Source organism: Pelophylax lessonae, assembly GCF_965119305.1.
Source record: "Pelophylax lessonae genome assembly, chromosome: 5".
In the NCBI taxonomy this organism is placed as follows: domain Eukaryota; kingdom Metazoa; phylum Chordata; class Amphibia; order Anura; family Ranidae; genus Pelophylax; species Pelophylax lessonae.
The window spans coordinates 48,223,524-48,239,030 of NC_138772.1; the positions used below are offsets into that span (position 1 = coordinate 48,223,524).

The 15,507-nt window shown below is 41.6% G+C and overlaps 1 protein-coding gene across 2 annotated transcripts in view; it reads right to left on the reverse strand.

Annotated features, from left to right (window-relative positions):
• Positions 1 to 15,507, reverse strand: part of DYNC1I1 (dynein cytoplasmic 1 intermediate chain 1) — a 684,705-nt gene that overhangs the window by 520,031 nt on the left and 149,167 nt on the right. The window lies entirely within an intron of this gene.

The following is a 15,507-nucleotide window of genomic DNA, read 5'->3' on the forward strand; positions in this document are numbered from 1 at the left end:
GGGTTAAATGTGTCCCTAGGAGGGGCTTTCTAACTGTATGGGGGATGGGCTTGCTGCATGACCACAGAGACCTGTGTTCGTAAATAAGAGGAACACAGGATCCCTGTGTTCATAACTGATAGAACAGCGGTCTGACGAGATGCAGCTGCAGCTTGCTATGGGGGCACCTGAGCCAAGCTGCAGCCACAAAGCTGCCGTTCGCCCCCCCCTCCTCTCTCCTGATTGGCTAACTGACTTTAATTGACAGCCGTGGGAGCCAATGGCGCTAATGCTGTGTCTCAGCAAATCAGGAGGGAGAGTCGCGGGCGGCCGAGGGACTTGTGGACATTGTTGGACAGAGTTGGGGTTCAGTTAAGTATTAGAAGGTGCTGGAGGGGGCTGCTACACACAGAAGGCTTTTTATCTTAACGCATAGAATGCATTAAGATAAAAAATCTTCTACCTTTACCATATCTGCCAACTGTCCCGTTTTTGCCGGGACAGTCCCAGCAAATAGGAGCCTGTCCCGGGTCATTTACATTGTCCCGGCCAGCGCCCGTTAATCGGGCTGCCCATAAATGCCCGTTACGGGCAGCCGGTGCCCGTAAATAAAATGGTTGCGGGCCGACATCGTAACTGCACATGCACTGTTCTGACCCCTGCCGGGCTTCCACAATCCCTCCCATGCAGCCCGATTGGTCCTCACTACAAGGCAGTGATTGGTCAATAATCATCACTGTCATTGTTTATGCGACACCACTGCAGTGAGAAGCGGCAGTCTGTGAGTAGTGAGAGCCCATAGGATTGTGCTAAAACTATATTTTGCTGTGAGAAATGTGTGTTAACCCCCCAATTACCTGTCTGCAGCGTATGCGCAGCTTTAATGTTAAAGAGGAGGTCCAGGCTCATTCAGAAAAATTAAAAGTCAGCAGCTATAAATACTGTCAATCAAAGTCAGCTAGCAAATCAGGAGAGAGAGGTGCATGGAAACAGGGAGCTGTGACTCGGCTCGGGTGCCCCTATAGCAAGCTGCTTGCTGTGGTGGCACTGAACAGGAGGGAGGGGCCAGGATCACAGAAGAGGGACCCGAGAGGAGGAGGATCTGGGCTGCTTTGTGCAAATCCACTGCAACAGAGCAGGTAAGTATAATATGTTTGTTACTTTTATAGGGAAAAAAATGAGACTTTACAATCACTTTAAACATATAGCAATCATGAGTAACCATATACACTTGCTACCCCTCTACATCAACCGAGTGACTACCCATGAGGCCTTATATACTCCCCACATGCATGTGATCCCTATCCCCATGACTAAGCTCCAGGGGGCGGATCAAAATGCGTTGGGGGCATGGCCTGGTCGGAGTCCAGGCTGGGGTTGCCACTCTATTCACCTTCCCAGGATCTTTCAGATGTGGGGCATCAGGGGTCACCTCTTTTCCCTTAAATCCTTATGCTGCTAGCATTAGTAAATAGATGGGAAGGTATATTATATTTACTTTTTTTTACATTTCTTTAGTTGCTTCCTGGTTCCTGGCCTAGGCCAAAATGATGTTGTACATCCCAGGAGTCCTCTTTTTCTTTCATCTGGAGGAGAGGAGGAGGGGCTTTCTCAGCTAAGCACACCCTTCGGTCTGCATGCCTGAGCTAAGGGCAGAAGGATTCCAGTAAGTAAATGCTACATGAATCATCTGCCCTTACTCAAGATGACCGCAGCTAGAAATGCTAGGGGTTTTTTTTTTTTTCAAAGTGATTTGTCCCTAAAACAAAGCATTGAGACACGAATGGATGGGGAGTTTGCTTTGAAAATAAAAATGAATTAAATGGTGCTTTTATTTTGTGGTGCTCAGATACAGTTTAGTTCTGCTTTAGGCTAGGTTCACATCTGTGTTAGGTGCGGGAATGCATGTATTTGCATGCATTTCCGCACCTGCATGCAGCCGAACACAAAAAGTGGTGCTGCACAAAAAATGCATGGGGTGCCATTAACATTTATAAGCACCCCCACGCACTGAAAAATGTGGTGCAGTTTCCCGCACATGAAATGCATGATGCAAAAGCATTCCGTGATTTCCGTGTGACTGCATTTTAAAAAAGGGGACCTTTTTTCCTGCAGGAAATGCAGGCACAGCAGCTCATGAATGGGCTGCTGTGTTGGTGCAAACGCAGCTTGCAGAGTCGTAAAGATGTGAACCTAAGTGAGAAAAAAAAGACAGGGCTTCAAAAAAGTCTTGTATCCAATTTAATTAACCCATTACATCACACACTAATTGGGTGTTGTCATTACAGCCATACAACCAAAGCACACAAAAGAACCCTTGTATCAAGAGACAAGGGTGATACAGTAGCTATTTTAATGACAAAAAGTCCAGTGGCTGGCTTATAGTAGAATTATTTATTATATTTATTTCATATAAAAAAAAAAAAAATCTTCCAGATAAAAACGAGGGTTTAAAAATTCCCAGCCTTAACCACTTTACCACCGGAGGATTTTGCTGTCTTACGTCCAGGCCACTTTTTGCGATTCGGCACTGTGCGACTTTAACTGACAATTGCACTGTCATGCAATGCCATACCCAAACAAAATTTACGTCCTTTTTTTCCCACAAATAGAGCTTTCTTTTGGTGGTATTTGATCACCTGTGCGATTTTTACTTTTTGCGCTATAAACAAAAAAATAGCGACAATTTTGAAAAAATAATATTTTTCACATTTTTTTATATGAAATTCCCCCCCAAAAAATGTAAAAATCTAAATTTTTTATCATTTTAGGCCAATTTGTTTTCTGCTACATAATTTTGGTAAAGAAAATCACAATAAGCGTATTTTGATTGGTTTGCGCAAAATTTATTGCGTTTACTAACTAAGGGAAAGATTTCTGTCATTTTTGGTGTTTTTTTTTTTTAACGAGTAATGGCGGTGATCTGCGATTTTTTTTCTTGTGGGACTGCGACATTGCAGCGGACAGATCGGACCCTTGACTGACATTTTTGACACTTTTGGGGGTACCAGTGACATTACTACAGTAATCAGTGCTATACATATGCACTGTTAGTGTAAAAATGACACTGGCAGGGAAGGGGTTAATTTTTATTGGTGATCAAGGGGTTAATGTATGCCTGGTGCTTACTAACGTGTGTGGGGGGGAGGTGACTGAGTGACACAGGGACAGATCACAGGTTCAGCTATGTTGAACCCTGCCATCTCACCCTGTCTGTCACTTAGGAGATCCGCCCGCTTTGTTTACACAAGCGGGCGGATCTCCACACTCGGTTCCCCGGTGATCACCGCCACTCCTCCCCTGGCCCGACTCCCGCTGTGACTGAATACAGCGGGAGCGAGCCTCCGGCGGCGCGCGCGCGCCGCCCACAAGGGGAGGAGTCCAGCGATGTAGGTCTAAGTCGCTGGACGATAACTAACCACTTTGCCGTAGTACAGTCAACGTGACTGGTCGGCAAGTGGTTAAAGATCACACTTAACCCACAAATAAAGTGCATAGGGTTGTACATTCCATCAGAGCACTCAATATGAACGAGAAATGTGAATGGCCTCAGCCATGAGCTCCTCCTGAGCGGGGCAGAGGCGGGGAGGCAGGGTTCAGGAGGAGCTCATGGCTGAGGCCGTTCACATTTCCCTTCATCTGTTGAGTTAGTGGTGTGCGGCGTCTCTCATCCCCTTATAATTCACTTATTGCTGGTGAATGTTTTTTAAATACAAGGAATACATTATCACCTGTGAATGTCTGGTAAATGTCACATTCACTGTTTTAAAAATATGTCCCTTACTAATGCAATGCTTATAATAACTGCCCATTGCCAGACCAAAATCCAAAGCAGATTAAAGTTGCTCCCTTTGTAAGCTCTATGTAAACTAAGCTCATGCTCCTTGCTGATTAGAAAGCACTATCTGTACCTCAGCAGGGGTGTGTCACATCGCCCATGCTTTCTGCTTATTGGAGAGCTAAAGATTTAACTCAGCGTGGGCGTGTCACAATGCTCATGCTCCATGCTGATTGAAGAGCTTTAGCTCTACTTTATGACTAAACTTCTAGTAAAGTGAAATATAGGAGGAGCAGATGAATCATCCCAATACCAGATAACAATAGAATTAATTCTGGGCTTTTAGAAGGAGAGCGGCTTCACTTTTGTTTTTGGTTCTATAATTGTGAGCGGATCAGGGACTGACTAGAGCCAACTCCCATTAGTCTGTGGGATGGGGATGGTAAGACTTGGAGCAGAGTGGCTGGGATTGCCTTCAGCAGGGGAGTGTTACACTGCTTTCACATAGCTAGAGCGCACGTGCTTCAGCACACATACAGGTGTTATAGGGAGCTGCGGTGAAAAAAATGTTCCTGTCTGTTTTTTGGTTTTTTGGTGCTCAAAATGAACGAATGAAGGGAGCGCTGTAACATTACACATGTTAACGCATGCAATAATGCCTATTACTGTGCACACTGCACTGAACAGACATAAAGGGGCTATATACACTCACCAGCCACTTTATTAGGTATACCGGTTCAATTGCTTGGTAACAAAAATTGCTACTCAGTCAATCACATGGCAGCAACTCAATGCATTTAGGTATCTAAACATGGTGAAGACAACTTGCTGAAGTTCAAACCAAGCATCTGAATGGGAAAGAAAGGGGATTTAAGTGACTTTGAAAGTGGCATGGGCTATAGCAGCAGAAGATCACACCGGGTGCCACTCCTGTCAGCTAAGAACAGGAAACTGAGGCTACAATTCGCACAGACTCACCAAAATTGGACAATAGAAGATTGTAAAAATGTTGCCTGGTCCGATGAGTCTCAATTTCAGCTGTGACATTCAGATGGTAGGGTCAGAATTTGGCATAAACAACATGAAAGCATGGATCCATCCTGCCTTGTATCAATGGTTCAGGCTGCTGGTGGTGGTATAATGGTGTGGGGGATATTTTCTTGGCACACTTTAGGCCCCTTAGTACCAATTGAGCATCGAATAAACTGCACGGACTGAGTATTGTTGCTGACCATGTCTATCCCTTTATGACTACAGTGTACCCATCTTCTGATGGCTCCTTCCAGCAGGATAATGCACCATGCCACAGAGCTCCAATCATCTCACTACTGGTTTCTTGAACATGACAATGAGATCACTGCACTCCAATGGCCTCCGCAGTCACTGGATTTCAATCCAATAGAGCACCGTTGGGATGTGATGGAACGGGAGATTCACATCATGGATGTGCAGCCGACAAATCTGCAGTAACTGTGCAGACATTGACATGCTATCATGTCAATATGGACAGTGTTGGGGGTAACTAGTTACAAAGTAACTAATTACAGTAACTACATTACTTTTTTTGGTAACTAAGTAAAGTAACTAGTTATAATACTAATATTGGTAACTACACTACTTTACTAGGCTATAGGAAGTAACTACACTACTTTACTAGGCTATAGGAAGTAACTACACTACTTTACTAGGCTATAGGAGGTAACTACACTACTTTACTAGGCTATAGGAACGCGCTTTCCTGCGTTACCCAAGCCGTGCGATACAATCGTTATTTCGAAGAATAGAGAGGGATGAAGTTTATGACTTTTTGTTGCACTTTATGTTTTATTCTGTTTTTTTTCAGATTTTGTTCTCATGTTTCCCAAAGCCTGTGTTTATACAATAAACTCTATGCAGAAAGAGTGTCATGTATCTTCTTCTACACGGTCAATTAAGAAAGAGGAAAGTAAAGTAATAAGTAGTGAAGTTACTTTTCAAATGCAGTAACTAGTAAAGTAATCTCATTACAATTTACAGAAGTAACTAGTAACTAGTTACATTTTTTGAGTAACTACCCCAACACTGAATATGGACCAAAATCTCTGAGGAGTGTTTCCGAAACCTTGTTGAATCTATTCCACGAAGAATTAGGGCAGTTCTGAAGGCAAAGGGGGGTCCGACCCGGTACTAGAATGTTGTAACTAATAAAGTGGCCAATGAGTGTATTTTATCCCAAACTTTGTCACTGTCATTTTTGCTAAACAGCTTGGTCTGCAAGTATGTTGTATATGTGGAGAAAAAATAAACAGGTGCATATACGGTAAAATAATAATAAACAATGAAAATACTGTATACTATAATTACATGTGTTAGACTCCAGTCACACTAGCGTGACTTGTCAGGTGACCTGGTCGCCTGACAAGTCGCGGTCGGTTGCCCGCCATTGAATAGTACAGGACCTGTTCTAATAGGAGCGACACAAGTCCGAAAAAGGGTCCTGTACTACTTTGGGGCGACCTGGAGGCGACTTGCATTGACTTCGATTATATGAAGTCCGTGCAAGTCACGCTGAGGTCGCGGTGCACGCTGTGCACCGCGACTTCACAGGTCGCCCCACCAAGTCGTGTCGCCGCAGTCTGAACGGGGTCTTAATGAATCACAGTTATCTGTATTTTTTTTTCTTTGCAACAGTGGCCTTTTATACATTTTAAGGGTTGCTCTGAAAGTAAAAATATACCTTTCGAGGGTACGACCAATAAATGTACGGCCTTAAGGGAGGAATACGTGCCAGAAAGTACTTTGTAAACATTTGTTATAATAAAGGGGTACATCGTATAATACAGTGGAGAAACACTGCTACAGTGTGTTTAAAATGTGTGACCTATATCAGATTATCAATCAAAATGAGATACTAGTGAGAAATGAGCATGAGATTTGCCAGGAGCCCAAGACCTTGACACATGGGCAAAATATACTACATACACACAAAAAAAACCCCCGCTCATAGTACACCAATGCATGAAGAATTAACATCAACACACACCAGGCACGGCACAGGAAAACACCTTCGCTCCGTCACCCTAATCAGTTTGGCAATATTGTTAGCACACCGCCGGTGAAAGAAACCAAAGACCGGCAGTAAATTCTCCTTCCCACGTGGCTCTTTGCCTTACTCTGTAGAACGTCATCCTAACAAGACGTGAAGCCAACACACTGCTAAAGGTAGTGCAGAAAATAAGCTTTTCAGATATACATCATCACAACTAAAAACATATATATCATCGCTATTAAGAAACTGCCGATATAGTCTACATTTGTACAATTTAGTGCCTGTTTTGGGTCCACATCCCAAGCAAGCTTTATCATTTTGAGACTTGTTCATTATTTTTTACTGAAACAATTGAGTACTGTCCGTGATACTTTTTTTATTTGCACTAACATACAATATTTCAGGACAAGCTCTTGGGGTATGTCCCCTTCTTCCAGGTCCAAGCAGTACTAATTCACAACACTTTATCAGAATGTTAAAAAAATAAAAAAATTAAAAAAGACAATCTCCGAGGGAGGAAAAAAAAACACAAACAAATTTACACAGCAACGCAAATGAAACTAGGATAGTTAGCGAGCTATGACAGAGAGAAAGCTATGGCCTTCAGTGACAGTCACAGAAGTCTTGTACACACAATGAGATTATCAGACTAATATTGATCGTCCATTTTTTTTTTTTTTTTTTTTGCATGCTAGTCTCCAATTTGGAAATTAAGAGGTTACTAAAGTCACGAAAATTCTCGTATGACAGAATTAAAAAATTTTAAGTGATGTATTGTATTTTCGGACAAAAACTGTACTGACTAAATGAAAATCATACAAAATTTTTTCTTCTACCAGATCGTGTTTGTCCCTTCGGATAATTTTGAAAGAACTGTCGTGATCTGCTCTCGAAAGCTGTGTTCTAACAATCAGATTATCATACGATTAATTTGAAAGCAGTATTTTTTGTATAATTTTCTGATCGTGTGTACTAGGCTTTAGCAAACCCAAGTCTAAGAAAAAAAGAGGGCGCAAACGCCTAGTGCATTACCTTTAACACCAATGAAATTTATTAAACATTACTCAGGAGTAAAGAGTGAGCTGTCCATTGAAACTCAATACGAAGTCATTATTTCTATAATTGCTTATATAATTTTTATATAGTTCACATTATGCATAGTAAATCTTATATTGCATTGCGCGGACAGCCATGATTGACACCACCTCTGTAAATTTTTTTAAGGGGAAGGACAGCTGAGAGGCATTCCTGGGAAATGGTAGATGGGCCTCCACCACCTGTGTGACAACCCATCGGGAGGGATGGGGAGTGGCGTCCCTAGGAGCCAGAGGTGAGGTTTTGACAACTTGCTTCGCCCCCCCGATATGGTGCGCGGTGTGCTTCCGGCTTTCTGAGGTGGAGGTTTTGTTGCAGGCCAAGGAGATTAGCGTGTGTTCCAGAGACTGGACATTGCAGAGATTAAGGAATTAAGCACTTGAGGAAAACAAGTCACTTACAATAAGTCTCAAAGGTACGCTATAGTATATACTATTGTTAATACATAGAATATTGCTTGTGGAGATGACTCATGTTATCTGAGATGCAATCATCATATGTGGCGGCCGACAGAGCTCTATCTGTGGGTGATTGTTCGCCAATCTCCCATGCCCTTGATTTCATGTGGCCCAGCTGCTGGATGGGAGGGATCCTGGTATTGTAACCATATATAAATGGTGGCCTCATTCAGTTGGATCAGCTCTGAGGAAGAGAGTGTGTCTCCCGAAACGTGTCAGTTTTCCAACTGTGGAAGGGGAGATATCCCTGTCACTGGAGTTTTTTTATTCAATACACTTGTTATCTTCTCATGTTTGTGAGTATTACTTTGGCGCTGTTAATAAATTTCATTGGTGTTGAAGGTAATGCACTAGGCATTTGCGCCCTCCTTTTTTCTTTGTAGTGTTTTGGAGTTTCCCCGCCAAGGAGAGCAGCATCACTATGAATACCTTAACCATCATTAAGTGAGTGAGCGCTGAGGCTTGATTGTGTTTGGAGTATATACCCAAGTCTGAATTTAGGCCGTTATCTTTTTTGTCAAATAAAACTATCATTCTTAGTTTAAAAGTTTTCCTTTCCTCAATAGTTTTGAAATTCCCTTTAAGAACGAAGACATTGAGGTCTTCCATTGTATGGTCCGGTTGTGAGAAATGGTGTCCCACAGGTGTGCAGAACTCATCTTCTTTATGTTCCTTGATAGTGTGTCTGTGCAAATTTATCCTTGCCCGCAAATTCTGTCCTGTTTCAATTCAATAACATAAGAATCTTTGCTACTTTTTTTGCATTGGATAAGGTACACGCCATTACTGGAGGTGAAGTTGTATGGTCCTGTGATTTTGAAGGTCCCTTTTGTGTGTGTGACACTTTTAGATGGATTGATTTGGCTGCACAGTTTGCAGTGTTTTTAATTGCAGGGTTTTCTTCCAATATTTGAGACTTCATAATCAGAATGAAGTTTCCTGCTGATTAGTTTGTGTCTAAGGTTGGGTGGCTAGTATAAGCCAGTATTGGGGGCTGTTTAAATATTTCTTTTAGAGTTTCATCCTCTGTTATGATGGATTGTAAATCTTTGAATATCTTTCTTATTCCTTCTAGTGCTGGATTTTATGTGGTTACTATAAGTACACAGTTATTTTGTTTTTTTCCCTTTGTATTGGAAATTCTCTTTTGTATTGGAGATTTTCTCTTCGGGTTTCCAAGGCCTTGTTTATGCTGGTGTTGATGGTTTTGTCCTTGTAACCTTTCTTATGGAAGGAGTTTGCTAGTGTTCTGAGATCTGAGGTATCTGATGGCCTGGCTGTGTATGATGGCCCATTTAGTGTTTTGGGGGTAAAAAATTGAACTATGGAGATAGTTTCATCTGTCAGTGGGTTTCCTGTATATTGAGGTGTGAAGCTTGTCATCCCTGATGTATACTGTGGGGTCTAGGAGGTTGACATGTGTGTTTGAATAATCCATTTTTAGTTTGACTGATGGGTGAAAAGTGTTGATCAATGAGTAATATGGTTCTAGATTTTCTTCACCTTATGTCCATATGACAAAAATATCGTCGATATAGAGAAAGTATCTGTATGGCTTTTGTTTTATGCTAAAATTAAATATATATTCCCGCGCTTAGGATATTCCAAATGGGAATTATTTACACCAACGGTTGCTGCTCTAATAAAGTGCTGTGCCTTTAAAGTGCATAAAGGAGTGTTTAGAGTGCTACCTGATTACAAAAAAGTGATACCCCCCCGTATAAGCCTTGGGGTAGGTGTATCAATTAATAAAACGGTTCCTAATTATTATCAATGGCATGAACAATTGCTAAAATAAAGAAATAAGTATCCATATATTGATCCATATTCTTATGTTTTCATACATGTAGAGCGCATTAATCCATCATCAGCGTGTGTCTCACCGTCCAGAAATGACAGGACCACCTGCGGTCATCGGACATGTTTAACTCGCTCCGCGGGGGCGTTATCAAAGAAAGCCTTTGATAACGCCCTGTGGGAGGCGTGAAAAACGTCAGTCGACGGTGGTGATGCAATTTTTGACCAGTGAGACACACGCTTTTGCTTGTATACTTTTATGTAAAAGTGAGTGGAACTGTTTTTAGCCTTCCTAATTAAATTAATAAATAGAATTGCGCTATATTGATCTTTCTTGCCATCCTCTCTTTACATGTTCGTGAGTACAATATTGGTTTACGACATACCAGTGGGGAACAAACCAACAAGCATAGGTGTGCACAGGCTATTCCATTAGGGTGTGCACCCCAAAGCTAAAACACATACAGTATGTGTGTGTGTGGGTGTGCATGTGTATATATACTGACAGTGTCAGTAGAGCAGTGGATGGTGTCAGTAGGGCAGAAACTGATGTCAGTAGGGCAGTGGACAGTGTCAGTATTTTTTCATTTTTATTATTTTATTTTTTTATTATTTTTTAAATTTAATTTGTTTTTGTTTTTTTTTACAATTTTTTGGGAGCCCCATTAAGGGGCTTTGGTGAAATATCTAAACAGGAGGAATCTCCGCCACTTGGGGTGATTAGGGTGTGCCCAGGCACAACTGGCACACCCAGGATAACAACAAGTGCTTGTGACTCCTATAACTTGGAGCCCATACCAGCTGGTGAGTGAGTGGGGACACTAAAGGGAAGCACGATTTGCACTTTATCTGAAGAGATAGCACTTTGGCGCTTTTAGAAATTGCATGATGAGTTATATATGAAGACATAAGAATATGGACTAATGAATGGATGTCACATGTTTGTTTATGTATTCAATTATTTCTTTATTTTAGCAATTGTTCATGCCATTTGTAATATTTAGGAACTGTTTTATTTATTTACACCTACTCCGAAGTTTATGGGGGGGGGGGGGGGGGTTTTAATGATCCGGATTAGTCCCTGAAATGTCACCCTTGGAGGCTCCTATGATTCATAGGAGTATGTCCTTGACTGATTGTTTGACTTCTACGTGTTTATTGCTTCTCCTTAAGATGGCTGTACATTGTGACTGCTTATTGATTTAAAGCAGAGTTCAATCCAAAAAATTTATATGTTGCATATTTCACCTAACAATACTTCTGTTTCATGCATTCAAACAAAGCATGAAGGTATTTATGTATACAAACATATAATACGTACAGTATCTCACAAAAGTGAGTACACCCCTCATATTTTTGTAAATATTTTATTTTATCTTTTCATGTGACTACACTGAAGAAATTACACTTTGCTACAATGTAAAGTAGTGAGTGTACAGCTTGTATAACAGTGTAAATTTGCTGTCCCCTCAAAATAACTCAACACACAGCCATTAATGTCTAAACTGCTGGCAACAAAAGTGAGTACACACCTAACTGACAATGTCCAAATTGGGCCAAAGTGTCAATATTTTGTGTGGCCACCAATATTTTCCAGCCCTGCCTTAACCCTCTTGGGCATGAAGTTCACCAGAACTTTACAGGTTGCCACTGGAATCCTCTTCCACTCCTCCATGACGACATCACGGAGCTGATTGAAGTTAGAGACCTTGCGTTTCTTCACCTTCCATTTGAGGATGCTACAAAGATACTCAATAGGGTTTAGGTCTGGAGACATTCTTGGCCAGTCCATCACCTTTACCCTCATCTTCTTTAGCAAGGCAGTGGTCATCTTGGAGGTGTGTTTGGGGTCGTTATCATGCTGGAATAACTGCCCTGCGGCCCAGTCTCCGAAGGGAGGGGATCATGCTCTGCTTCAGTATGTCACAGTACATGTTGGCATTCATGATTCCCTCAATGAACTGTAGCTCCCCAGTGCCGGCAGCACTCATGCAGCCCCAGACCATGACACTCCCACTACCATGCTTGACTGTAGGCAAGGCACACTTGTCTTTGTACGCCTCACCTGGCTGCCGCCACACATGCTTGGCACCATCTGAAAAAAATAAGCTTATTTTGTTCTCATCAGACCACAGGACATGGTTCCTGTAATCGATGTCCTTGGTCTGCTTGTCTTCAGCAGACTGTTTACAGGCTTTCTTGTGCATCATCTTTAGAAGAGGCTTCCTTCTGGGACGACAGCCATGCAAACCAATTTGATGCAGTGTGTACCGTATGGTCTGAGCACTAACAGGCTGACCCCCACCTCTTCAACCTTTGCAGTAATGCTGGCAGCACTCATACGTCTATTTCCCAAAGATAACCTCTGGATATGATGCTGAGCACGTGCACTCAACTTTTTTGGTCGACCATGGCGAGGCCTGTTCTGAGTGGAACCTGTCCTGTTAAACCGCTGTATGGTCTTGGCCAATATGCTGCAGCTTCAGGGTTTTGGCAATCTTCTTATAGCCTAGGTCCTCTTTATGTAGAGCAACAATTCCTTTTTTCAGATGCTCAGAGAGTTCTTTGCCATGAGGTGCCATGTTGAACTTCCAGTGACCAGTATAAGAGAGTGAGAGTGATAACACCAAATTTAACACACCTGCTCCCCATTCACACCTGAGACCTTGTAACACTAACTAGTCACATGCCACCGGGGAGGGAAAATGGCTAATTGGGTCCAATTTTTCAGTTAGGGGTGTACTCACTTTTGTTGCCATCAGTTTAGACATTAATGGCTGTGTGTTGAGTTATTTTGAGGGGACAGCAAATTTACACTGTTATACAAGCTGTACACTCACTACTTTACATTGTAGCAAAGTGTCATTTCTTCAGTGTTGTCACATGAAAAGGTATAATAAAATATTTACAAAAATGTGAGGGGTGTAGTCACTTTTGTGAGATACTGTAAATATTCACATAATATGTTTCACAGCATATTGTTATTCATCCCACTGTACTCAGTGCCGGGTCACACTTGTGCGATGCGGGAAGGCTGCGAATTCGCAGCCTGTTCCCGCATCGCAAACGCACATCTGGCAGTTCACACTGCCATATGTGATACGCTGGTTGTGTCAATAAAATGTTAAAGACACCCCCAGTTTGATCGCATATCGCAGTGCGATCTGACAGTTCGCACAGGATCGGATCGCACAAGTGTGAACCACTGTGCGATCCGATCCTGATGCGGCTGAAAAAATGCCTCATGTGCGACTTTTGTGCGGGTGCAGTGCGAATTTAGCCATACAAAGTGTATGGCTGAATTCGCACTGCACATCGGATCTCACGTAATGAAGGAGCAGTGTGCTCCGATATTACATGTGATCACCGCACACGCGGAAGTGTGGACCGGCACTAAATGTAGCCGGACTTCTTGATTTTTCCAAAACTTGATACTGTAAAGTCTGGCTGGGGGCAGTAAAACAATGTATCACAATCTATTTATGGTTCTCAAACCCTACTTCTTCATGTTATGTGAAACTTTCATTAAATGAACACCAATTATTGGGATTAGGAGCCTGGGGACCAACAACCACTGTTAGCCTCCTCCTGGGAGGAGGACCAACTGCACACAAAAATAGAGTGTTAGCAGTGTTCCTTTCCAAGGAGAAGTAACCCCAAAACTGGGTACAGATAAAACAGCCCACCTCTATTGATTCCCAACCAGCCCTCCAAATTTTCTATATGGGAAGAGCCTTTGGGGCTGTGATGTACCTATAGCTATGAAGGCAAAGGCAGCATTTCCAAGGGGATATCCCTCCAAATGACAAAAAAGGGCAGCCTGGGAATATTTGCAGAGAGACTGCAATGCTGCATGTTCAACATTTTCCATTGTAGCCAACAAACATTAAAGTGAGTAAAAAAACGTGTATAGAGAGGGGGGAGGTTTCCAGCCTTGTCTGGGTAGGGCAAGGGTGGAACCAAAGGGGATTTAAATGTGCCACGTATGCAATAAATTCTTTCCAAGTTCAGTCCATATTTTAAAACTGATAAAAAAGTTTTTTTATTGAAAAAATATTAAAAAACAGACAAACATATACATTCATTGCAATTTGATACACATGCATAATACATTAGGTCAAATACTTGAAATGCACAGGACCCACATGGGGACTGCTGGAACTACGCGTTTCGCTGTAAGTGCTTCCTCAGGCTCCAGCTGCATTTCAAGTATTTGACTTAATGTATTATGCATGTGTATCAAATTGCAATGAATGTATATGTTTGTCTGTTTTTTAATATTTTTTCAATAAAAAAACTTTTTTATCAGTTTTAAAATATGGACTGAACTTGGAAAGAATTTATTGCATACGTGGCACATTTAAATCCCCTTTGGTTCCACCCTTGCCCTACCCAGACAAGGCTGGAAACCTCCCCCCTTTCTGTACACTATTTCTAGTATGGGGATGGTGCCGGTTGACTATTAATGCTTGGTAAAGCCAATCTCTCCCCCTCCACAACCAATGAGTAAAAAAACGGTCCTGCGGCTCTTATAAAATACCCCTACCAACAATTTAGAAGAAAATAAAACAATCTGATTTCAATTTAGTGATTTTTTAAGAGGATTTTTAGATAAAACCTCTGGCATTCCCATTAAAGTGGCCATAAAACAAAATAAAAAAAATACATAAACAGAAAAATTGTATTATATAGCTTAAAAAATGTCACAAATATTTAACAAACCAGGGCCACATCAGCCCTAGTGATTCATGCTGTAAACTAAACTGTACATGAAAATGAAAAGAAAATGATGTGAACAGCTGTTCAATAGCCAATATATTCAGCAAGCAAAATAGGAGTATGTCCACAGCTAATATTTTTATATATTTCCATCAACCCAGGAGGCTTATATTTATCATTACTGAAAAAAAAATGCATGTTGAGCATAAATTGCAGGACACCCATATAAAAAAAAGTAGCGCGATACAGCCAGGCACATTAGATCACAGCACACAGTCCCAAATGTATATATCTATTGCTCTGGGTTATATGACCCTTCATATACACTTAATCACACCCTATGCAGAGCAGACATTTATAGCACACAATGCAGAGCAGACATTTATAGCACACAATATCTATGATAAAGCTGAATATTAAATTCTCCAATAAATCCACTCCCTGTATGCTCACCTAGGCGAGGCTGAAGTCACTGGACTTTCGCAATGAATCCTCAGAAGGCAGAGGATTGCAAATTCTGCAGAATTTTCAGGATCCCACAGTGAGGCCCAGTTATGTCACCCTCATCTACAGGAAGCAGCTGGAAGTATTTTAACATTTTGCATTAGGCTTTTTATGTATTTAGCTTTGTTTTTTGTTTATGTTTTTTGTTT